Source organism: Lepidochelys kempii, chromosome 10 (genome assembly GCF_965140285.1).
Source record: "Lepidochelys kempii isolate rLepKem1 chromosome 10, rLepKem1.hap1, whole genome shotgun sequence".
Lineage (NCBI taxonomy): Eukaryota > Metazoa > Chordata > Testudines > Cheloniidae > Lepidochelys > Lepidochelys kempii.
In genome coordinates, this window is record NC_136389.1 from 11,352,700 (window position 1) to 11,363,077 (window position 10,378).

A 10,378-nucleotide genomic window follows, 5' to 3' on the forward strand; every position below is an offset into this window, starting at 1 on the left:
CTGATGGATAGTTGTGGGTGTAGATCAGGGACTGGGGGATGGATAAGAGCAAAGAAGCTGTATGCCTGAATGAGCCTGGGGCTAAGCAATGTGATGATGCCCAGGAGTACTAAAGCCCTCTTGAATTCCATCTTATAATGAGAAATGAACAAAGCCACATCTGCCTGGAGACCAGCGCTCTGAATACTTGGTTCTGCAGCATACCACAAGATCACTTCCTCAGGAGTGTGAAAGCTGGTGTTTGCATTTAGCTCTAATATACACTGGACCGTTCCCACCCTCTGTCCCTGGCTAAGGCGACAGGCAGAACTACTCCCCTCTCTAGCCCTCCATGGCCCAGTCCTCTTAATGCTGCCTGCCCTTGGTGCAGAAATCACAAACTGGGTAACGGCAGCAAAGAGTTAACAAACTGCAGTGGACCCAGGTAATTAAACCAGCCCCCACTCCTCCAGTCCTTGCCACACTTAAAAGCCCTCCGCTGTACGCAAGACACAAGAGAGAGCAAGGAAATAAATCGAGAGGTGGCTTAGGCAGGGTGTTGATCCTGGCTATAGGGACGGAGGGGTGAGGCTCTGAATGCTAGAGCTAGTGGAAGGGAGAAGTGGCAGTGAAGAGAAGGCTCATTCCATGGCCTGTTTTCACACCATGTGAGAGAGAGAGGTACTGGAGACAAGATCTGGGATATGGACTCTAACAGCAGCTGAAACTCTGGCCCAAGTACCATTGCTCTAGTGATCTCCAACAAGCTATGTTGACTTACGGCCCTCCATGGATCAGGCTCAATGTGTTTGTTTTTCCTCTGGAGCTGACTGTGCAATGGACGTTTTCTGGGGATGAGGATGCTGGTAAATTTGCCAGTTGTGCCATTCTGTTGTCCTTCAAGACCTTCAGCGTGGGTACGTCTACCCCTGGGGTTTAAAACCTGCAGCAGCGAGTCTCAGAGCCCAGGTCTGTGGACTCAGCAGGGCTCAGGCTACTGCACTGAAAACAGCAGTGTAGATGTGAACTGAGCTGGAGCTCGGCCTTCAAAACCCGCCTTCTTCCCCAGGCTTCAGATTCTGAGCTCCAGCCTGATCCTGAACCTCTAGGAACAGCTATTTTTAGTGCTGTCACATGAGCCCCTGGTCCGAGACTCACTACAGCGGGTTTTGAAATGTACCCCATGATTTCTTTCTAAGATGGAAGCCGCATTGTTACAAACCTCAAGAGATTAGGTGCTATTCCAAAGCTACAGCTCATCAGTTGCTGGTCAGCTCATACTCCATGGTGAGTTTCATCCAGGAGAATTTGTCTGTGACTTGGCCCTTCTTTGATTTAATAGAAAATAAAAACTCCTCCACTGCAAACTCAATTTAATTCCTGGCAGTGGTACCTGATTCGGCAGAAAGCTTGGCTAAGCAGAGGCACCTAGTTAATGCAGGGCAGTGATTAGCTGGAACAGCAGCTATTTCCTTTCAGAGTGGATATTGTCAGACAGTGACTGGGCACTCTGTGCACCCAATCCACTCTTTTTTCCTCTCTTTGGATTCGAAGTGTACTTGATCCTTACTTATTAAACCAGTCGTGGACATTGTGCCCAGAGATGCTTGAGCTCACTGTAAAATCGTGGTGGTGATCACCACAAGGTGGACGGGAGATGCCAGTGTGTCAGGTGCTGTAGCCAGCTCTGTGTGTGTTTCCTCTTAGACCAATGTGTAGGGAGCCTGAATCCAGGAACAAATTAAAGCCACCACCAGAAATCTTGGAAGTCTGAGTCTGGGAGATGACTGACGTGGTACATGATTCTTACAGCAGCTGAAGATCTGGCCACCCAACAGGTACAATCTTTTCCCCCGGCATGCTTAAACACCACAAAGACTAGGACCAGCACATGGACTTAGGAAAGGTAGATGAAATGTGAATTTGCTCCAGGTCAGTAGAAAACATTAGGTGGAGGATCCTTAGACTTTGCATTGAAGTCCTTAAGATCACTTGCTTCTGAGGAGAAATTCCCCTGGCATGAAGTTCTAAAGTGCTATGTTGGATGTCTGGAGGACTACTCTTTTGTTGGAGTCACTGTAACCACCAGCAGTTAAACAACCTTGAAAAACATTGAAAGTGACAAACCCTTCTTGGAACGGTACCTCTCAACGGACCCTCGTTAGCAGAGGTGGCATGAACTAGTGGATGGACACTGATGTGGGAGTCAGGAGACCTTCCCAGTTCTCCCACTCACCTGCTGTGTGACCTTGGGCAAATCCCTTCTTCTCTGTGCTTTTGTTTCCCCATTTCTTGTCTATTTGAACAATAAGCTCTTGCTATGTGTGTTAGTGTCTAGCACAATGGGGCCCTGATCCAGCTTGATTACTCCGGGTGCCACCATAATACAAATAATATTATTGACCCACATTTAACTTCAGTCCACACCAGTTTACTTACAAACAAAACAATGGGGTCTAAATTCGCTGTTACTGCTCAAGAAAGATCTTGGAGTCATTGTGGGTAGTTCTCTGAAAACATCCGCTCGGTGTGCAGTGGCAGTCAGGAAAGCTAACAGTGTTCGGAACCATTAGGAAAGGGATAGATCATGAAACAGAAAAATCATAATGTTGCTATGTAAATCCATGGTATGCCCACACCTGGTTGTTCTATTTCAAAAAAAATATATTAGAATTGGAAAAGGGACAGAGAAGGGCAATAAAAATTATTAGAGGCGTGGCTAAAAAGACTTGGACTGGTCAGCCTAGAAAAGAGACGACGAAGGGGGAATATGAGAGAGGTCTATAAAATGATGAAGGATGTGGAGAAAGTGAATAGAACTGTTATTTATCCCATCACCTAGCACAAGAAGTAAGGATCATCTGATGAAAGTAATAGGCAAGAGGTTTAAAACAAACAAAAGGAAGTACTGCTTCACACAACGCACAATCAGCTTGTGGGACTCGTTGGGGATGTTGTGAAGGCCAAAAATATAATTCAGTTCAAAAAAGTTAGATAAGTTCCTGGAGAATAGGTCCATCAATGGCTATTAGCCAAGATGGTCAGGGACACAACCCCATGCTCCAGGTGTCCCTCAACTTCCAACTGGGATTGGACAACGGGATGAAATTGCCCTGTTTTGTTGATTCCTTCTGAGGCGTTAGAAGGCAGGATACTGGGCTAGATGGACCATTGTTCTGTCCCAGTTTGTTTGTTTTTAGGGGACATTTAATCTTCTGGGTTTAATTTCTGTAATGGACATGGCAAGTGTAAAGAACCCATGTTGGCTGCGGTGTGGATGTGCATGTCTGCAACCGTGCTGCCAGAGAGGGGCCAGAACTCATGCAATCCAAGAGGCAGTTCAATTTGTAAGCCTTGGCTAATCTCCCACCTGTGAATAAATGGCTTTTTCCCTTCTGCCAATTAGTGAATTAGATTGAAAATGCAGGTGTCCTGGAGCTAGTGTGCACCACAGGCCTACAAAGCCCAATGCCTCTTTGAGGATTGCTGATGCATGGGACTGTCTCTTGCAAATGTATTAAGTGCTGTTTTCTTTGATATCACCTACTGCAGGGTGTGTGTGTGTGTGAGAGAGAAGCCTGTCCTGGTTCCCTGTACAGCCTGTAATGTAGAGCAAGAGGGTGTGTGACTAGAGATAGCTTTTCTCCTGCTGGGTTGGTGGAATGGGGACCTATAGGCAGCTGTGGGAAGCTATTTTAAATCGGAGCAGCCTCTGGGTTTGCTCTGATTTATGCTGGGGAATAAATATGCCTCCAGTCAGGCTCAGAGTTCCAGAGGCCCAAAGGAGGCTTAAAGCCATCTTTGCTTTCTCTGCTCCACCCTGGGCTGTACCTCTGGAGAGGTGCCATTCAGAATCTGGCCCAATACTGATCCAGGTTCTTATACCATGGCATCAGCGCAGTATCCAAGCTCCTCACAAGATATGTTTTAAGAGGTGGATACTTTGGGTCTGATCGCTCTCCTTGAGGTGATCCTGTATCCTAGTACCAATCCCTTAATAAGACACTCAGTTTTGGGGGTGGGGGAGATGGGTAATGTTTAGGATTTGTAGGTGGGGAAAATGGAATCTTACAGCTTGGGCACTGTTATGTGTATCCTGTGGTATTAAATCTCCCCACTGTATTTTCCACTGCATGCATCTGATGAAGTGAGCTGTAGCTCACAAAAGTTTATGCTCAAATAAATTTGTTAGTCTCTAAGGTGTCACAAGTACTCCTTTTCTTTCTGTCGTATTGGGGACTGTGCCTTTTAAGGACTAAGTGTCCCAGACAGAGAGTCTGGGTGGGGTGCTGTGAAGTTCTTGTTGTTGTGCAGAACACTTGGACTGGGACACAGAGCTGAGCTCTTGCAAGTATATAGGCCTGGATCCACAAAGGGACCTGGGCATTGCAACACCTAACTTTTAGATGCCTAGAAAATCCCTGGAACAACAATGGATCCACAAAGCCTGAGTTAGGCACCTAGGCTCCCTGTACAATGCATGGGTGGTGGTGGGGGGGTGATAGATGCCTAAGAGTGGGATCCCCAAAAGCCAGCATGCTAGGTGGGGAGCTGCTAAAGCCAGCCAATGGGAGATGCTGATGAGGGGTGTGTCCTAAGCCTTGCCCATCTCTCAGAATTTGGTGCTTAAATCCAGACTGCTGGGAGGTGCCTATCTTTGGCTACAATCCACAGCTGAGAACCCTCTCCTGGAGTCTGGCAGCTTATGGAAGCCAAAGGACTTTCTTGTGAGAGAAGGTTAGGTAGCCAGGGGGAAGTAGGCTGGCAGGAAGAGGATGACCTCCCTTAAAACCATTAGCCCAGGGTTTAGGGTACTCTCTTGGGATGTGAGAGACCCTCAGTCAAATCCCACCTCTGCCTGATAAGGAGATGGGATTTGATCAGGTGTTCGCCACCTCTGAGGTACGGGACCTAGCCACTGGACTGGAGGGCGATTCTCTCTCTCTCTGGTCCAATTAATCTTTAATTAAAGTGGAACAACTTCAGTAGGAGAGATGGAGGAAGACTCATAGCCTCAGGTTTAGCGCTCTCACCTGTGAGGTGGCTGATCTCTGTTCACGTTCCTTCTCCTCATCAGCCAGAGGGGGGACTTAAACTGGGTATCTCCTGTATTCCAGGTGAATACCCTAACTGCTGGGCTAAGGGCTATAGGGGCACCCCCTCTCCTCCTCTACTGGCCCCGTAGGCAAGATAGATGATCCTCTGTCTGTCTTCCTCCAGTCCGTGGGTCGCTCTGGAGCTCAGGCGGCACAGAGGGGTCCCGACGTCTAGAATGAGGCAGCAGTGCTCATGCCTGGAGACGGAAACATGGGTGCCTAGAGAACTTTTACAGCAAAAACCTTAGGCTCCACATGAGTTTAGCCACCACTGGGTAAGGCAACAGCCGAATGGGGGTTTTGTGAATTGTAGCGGTGCCTAAAAATGGGACTTAGGTGCCTATATCTAGGGTTAGACACCCAAGTACCTTAAGTACTGGGCCTGAGTGATCACTGGACACTCCATATACTTTCTGAGAAGTTTCTCTGCACATAGAAGGGATTCTGCAGAGGTCTGTTATGAAGACAGCAGAAATAATACCTCAACCAAAAATAAAAAGAGAGATGCTAAGTAGAACATGGTTAATTTGAGACAGGCAGGATACATGTTTCCTTTGAAGTACTGGTGTTTGATAGTTGATCTTCAGTGCAGAGAAATTCTTAGAGGAATCCTGTCCTTTTTAGAGGGTTGCATTAAAGAAGCTGTTTCTGATAGAACAGGTTATTTAACTAAAGGAAACAAGTGTTTGAGATTCTTCTAGGTTTTGTTACTCAGAGTATGTAGTATCAACTGGTAACCAATACTGTAATGTTTCAGCTCTAGGACTGTCTCGCTGATGGCATCCCTTAATAAAACAGTAAGGTCCTGACTAAGTGAGCTCATGAAATTCAGATTGTACAACTAACTGGTGTATATATTGTGCAGGTGGATGGGTTCTGCCTAACAATGTCCCTGCCCTAAGCTTCCTTTGAGAGTTTTTCTCCAGCTCAGGTGGAAACACAAGAAGTTTATTACAGGAAATTGTCTAGTCAGACAAAATACCGTTCATGGAAGAATTTCAGTTTAACAAGAGAGGTTTGTGACTGAGAAATGAACCGTGATGAAAAGCTGACTGTGAAATAAGAATTGGTTTGAGGTGAAATAATGGAGGAGTTGAGGAGAGCTGTTTGTAGACACTGAGAAAGATCAGTACTTCTAGCTCTTTTACTGCACAGATGTTTGGAGAACTGATTATATGCAGGATATCCCTAGTGCCAGATTTCTCCCCTGCTTTGCTGCTTGTGTGGTTATTTACATCTGTGCAAAGGGCGAGGGTGGACAAGATGCTACTAAACCAAAATCTTCCAATCACTTGCACGGTGTAGCATTTTGACATCCGTCGTGCATTCGGTGCAGATATAAATGACCATACAAGGTGCAAGAGTGGAGGATCAGACCCTTGGCCTGTCGCACTTTCAGTCTGAGTGTCTTCGTTGTTTTGACCTCACTTGTGGCCTGATGTAAGTGAGGCTGTTATTTTCCCTTAAGATTAACCTACACCTTAGTTTGCACTTGGCTCAATGACAGTGGTGATGTGCATAATGCCCAGGTGCAATCATTGCAACCAGATTGAATTAATACAGCACATGTGAGTACAAAATACTCTGCTTTTAAAATGTATGTGCCTGGCCCCCATTGACTGTAACTCTTGTTATCACAGTCAGAGTACTCAGAACATTGATTAGCCCAACAGATCCCTTCGTTTTTGTGCTTTCTGTTTTATAATGAAGCCATAAGACACAGCAGGGTACAGCTTTTGCGAATTTCATTCCTGTGTAGCGTATTCTGCCTGTGCCCTGGGATAAGGCTGTGTGTTGGCAGCCTGATTTGACACAGCAGTTTTTACTCTGGAATTTCTTAATGTGATTATAAAAATGTATTTGTGTTAGTAATTAAGGGCCTGCTCCTGTGCCCATTGAAGGCAATAGTAAGGCTCCCACTGGCTTCAGTGGGACCAGGATCCGTCTCTCAGCAATGTTGGGAGCATTATCCAGTTCAGTAGTGAATTGGATTGATTAGGCATGGCTTGGCATTCTTATCAGCCATTAAATCACTTGATGCCTCCTACCCGTTTTGCTCATCTCATGATATGCATTTTAAAATGTGGGTCTCAACACTGACTCAAATTTTCTTCAGTCTGGGCCGTTGTTTTTTTTGGAGATCTCAGAAATTTAAACCAAATTAAAAATCTCCTTTTGGTTTCAGGCATAGCTCAGTCAAAGTAATTGGAGTCTCGCTGAATCCTAGGGCTGATTTCCCTGGGCTGGCTCAGGTCTGTAAGTCATGACAGCTGGGGCTTCAAGGGGAAGAAAAGGAGAAAGTCACTTGCCTTCACTTGTGCCTGGCTGCCTCAGTACAGAATTACACCTGCTTTTGTATGGTGTATGGTGACTTACAGACCTGAGCCAGCCCAGGGAAATCAGCCCTAGGATTCAGCGATTATGGATTATGGATGCTGCTTCTGACTCAAGAAGGGTTAATATCATCCCAAGCTTTAGCATGTACACAGCTTCACAAACATTCACAGGCATACACGTCGCTGGCTGTCCCTTCTCCCTGCAGCTCAGAATTTAATGCACTGTATACTTTTGTTTTGCTGTCGATTGTCTCTGTTACCATCTTCGGACTCATTTAGCAATAGCAATCGCCCCCCCCAGCGCTCCTCCCTTCACAGCCCACTTCCTCCAAGGCCCGCATGACTTGGGCTTTGTCAGACCATAGGTGGGGACAAACTACAAAGCAGAAGGCACCTCCACTGTCTCATCTCCTCAGTGGACAAATCTGGGACCTGTCAAGTGCCCAACTAGATCTCAGCTGTGGGGGACAAAGCAGAGAAAGACAGGCTGTCTCCTCAATCCCAGACCCAAACTATTTATGGCTTTATCCATCCACCACCACTTTGAATTACACCGGAAGCAAACAGGAAACAGCCCTGGGAGCACGGATGTAATATGCTCCAGTGAGTAGGTGGGTACCAGCAAATCTGTGCAGCCTGAAGTTTCCCAGTGGTTTTAAGGTACAGTAATCCCGTTGAGAGGTGCTAGATGCAACAAGAATAATTACAACCTTCCAGCTAAACCCAAATGCAAAAACTCACAAGCTTCAAAACTCACGTGGGCCATCACAATCTCACACACATTCCCATTCTCTTATGTAGCCCTGTGCAGATCAGAAGGGAGACGCACAAGTATACAAACATCTGTATAGGAACGCATGCACACTTGCATTTTGGCCCTGCTCCAGTCTCTCATGGATGCACACGTACTAATTACACTCCCACGCATGTGTATGCTGCTCACATTATCAGTTTTACTAATCAAATCATTTATGCAGAGAAGTGAATGCTGATCTATCTAATCTCAAGGCTCCAGTTTAAAAACAGAGCTGAAAACAGTAAGCAGTAGGATCTAAAGCCACAGTACTGAAACTGTTGGAGCTAAGATGTTTCCATGGAGACACATCTTTGATCTAGTAATAAACAAAGGAGAAGACCGTCCCAATCTAGAAATGCAGAAAGGCCTCATTCTTGCTGGGCCTGTGTCTGTGTAGTTGGAAATCAGAGCAATTGGATCCAAGACTTTTTGTTTTTGTGATACTGCAGGGTCTGTAGTGATGATTAGAATAGGATGCCCTCCTGCCTGAGCTATGCAAGGTTATGAGAGGAGGGCAGCCACATTTTGGCATATGGTATTTCCTCAGGCAGACAGAAAACATGGCATATCTTTGAGCTGGTTCCATTTGCTATTGCTGTGAGGTCGAGCCAGATGCCTGTAGGTACAACCCTCCCCAAAGCATTAGCCAGCACGTGTTGTGGAACATAGATACCTGTGTTACACAGAGCTTTGATATGCACCATGCAGTAAGCGGCATTCTGATTTTCCTCTTGAGTGGCGAGAAGTGATTTGGGCAATGGGGAACATACCACGGCATGCCGCCTTTATGGATGGGATACAGAGGAGATGTACAAGGCGTGCTGCCTTTATGGATGGGATGTAGAAGGGTCTCTCATTTTACTGGTATGGGAAGAAGATTAAAAACATTTACCATGTTGACCTGGGGTTTGTGGTCATGTGCGTATATCTCTGAAGCCATGTATAATGAACCCTGGCTCCATACATGTAATAAAAATAAAGGGAAGGGTAACCACCTTTCTGTATACAGTGCTATAAAATCCCTCCTGGCCAGAGGCAAAACCCTTTCACCTGTAAAGGGTTAAGAAGCTAAAATAACCTAGCTGGCACCTGACCAAAATGACCAATGAGGAGACAAGATACTTTCAAATTGGGACGGGGTGGAAACAAAGGGTTCATCTGTCTGGGTGATGCTTTTGCTGGGAACAGATCAGGAATGCAGTCTCAGAACTTCTGTTAGTAAGTAATCTAGCTAGAAATGCGTTAGATTTTCTTTTGTTTAATGGCTGGCAAAATAAACTGTGCTGGATGGAATGTATATTCCTGTTTTTGTGTCTTTTTGTAACTTGAGGTTTTGCCTAGAGGGATTCTCTATGTTTTGAATCTGATTACCCTGTAAGGTATTTACCATCCTGATTTTACAGAAGTGATTCTTTTACCTTTTTTCTTCAATTAAAATTCTTCTTTTAAGAACTTGATTGATTTTTCATTGCTCTTAAGATCCAAGGGTTTGGGTCTGTGTTCACCTGTACAAACTGGTGAGGATTCTTATCAAGCCTTCCCCAGGAAAGGAGGTGTAGGGCTTGGGGGGATATTTTGGGGGAAGACGACTCCAAGTGGGCTCTTTCCCTGTTCTTTGTTTAACATGTTTGGTGGTGGCAGCATAGGGTTCAAGGACAAGGCAAAGTTTGTACCTTGGGGAAGTTTTTAACCTAAGCTGGTAAGAATAAGCTTAGGGGGTCTTTCATGCAGGTCCCCACATCTGTACCCTAGACTTCAGAGTGGGGAAGGAACCTTGACAATACAGAATGTTTTTAGGGGTGTGAGAACAGGAGGCTGTTATTGACACTGGGATCAGCCCCTTGAAGGAAACATGTCCACATGCACTAGGCCAGTATATTCTACTCACAAAGATGCACATTGACAGATGAACACGTTCATATTGGCTTGAATGCCTAGCTGCAGTATCTATACAGTACCTGTGTGGGTATTGTATACATGGATCTGTGTACATGTGCAGCAGGCTTGCATGTATGCATATTTCTGCATGTCTGTTTGTAAGTTTCTCACTTCCCTTAACTTCTAGGTGGTGCTTTTCCTTTGTCACTTCCTGTCTGTCCCACTGATTATTGCATGTGGACAAATTCAGGTGCCTTATCTTTGCTTCCAGCAAGGCCGCTGCATCAGCCATG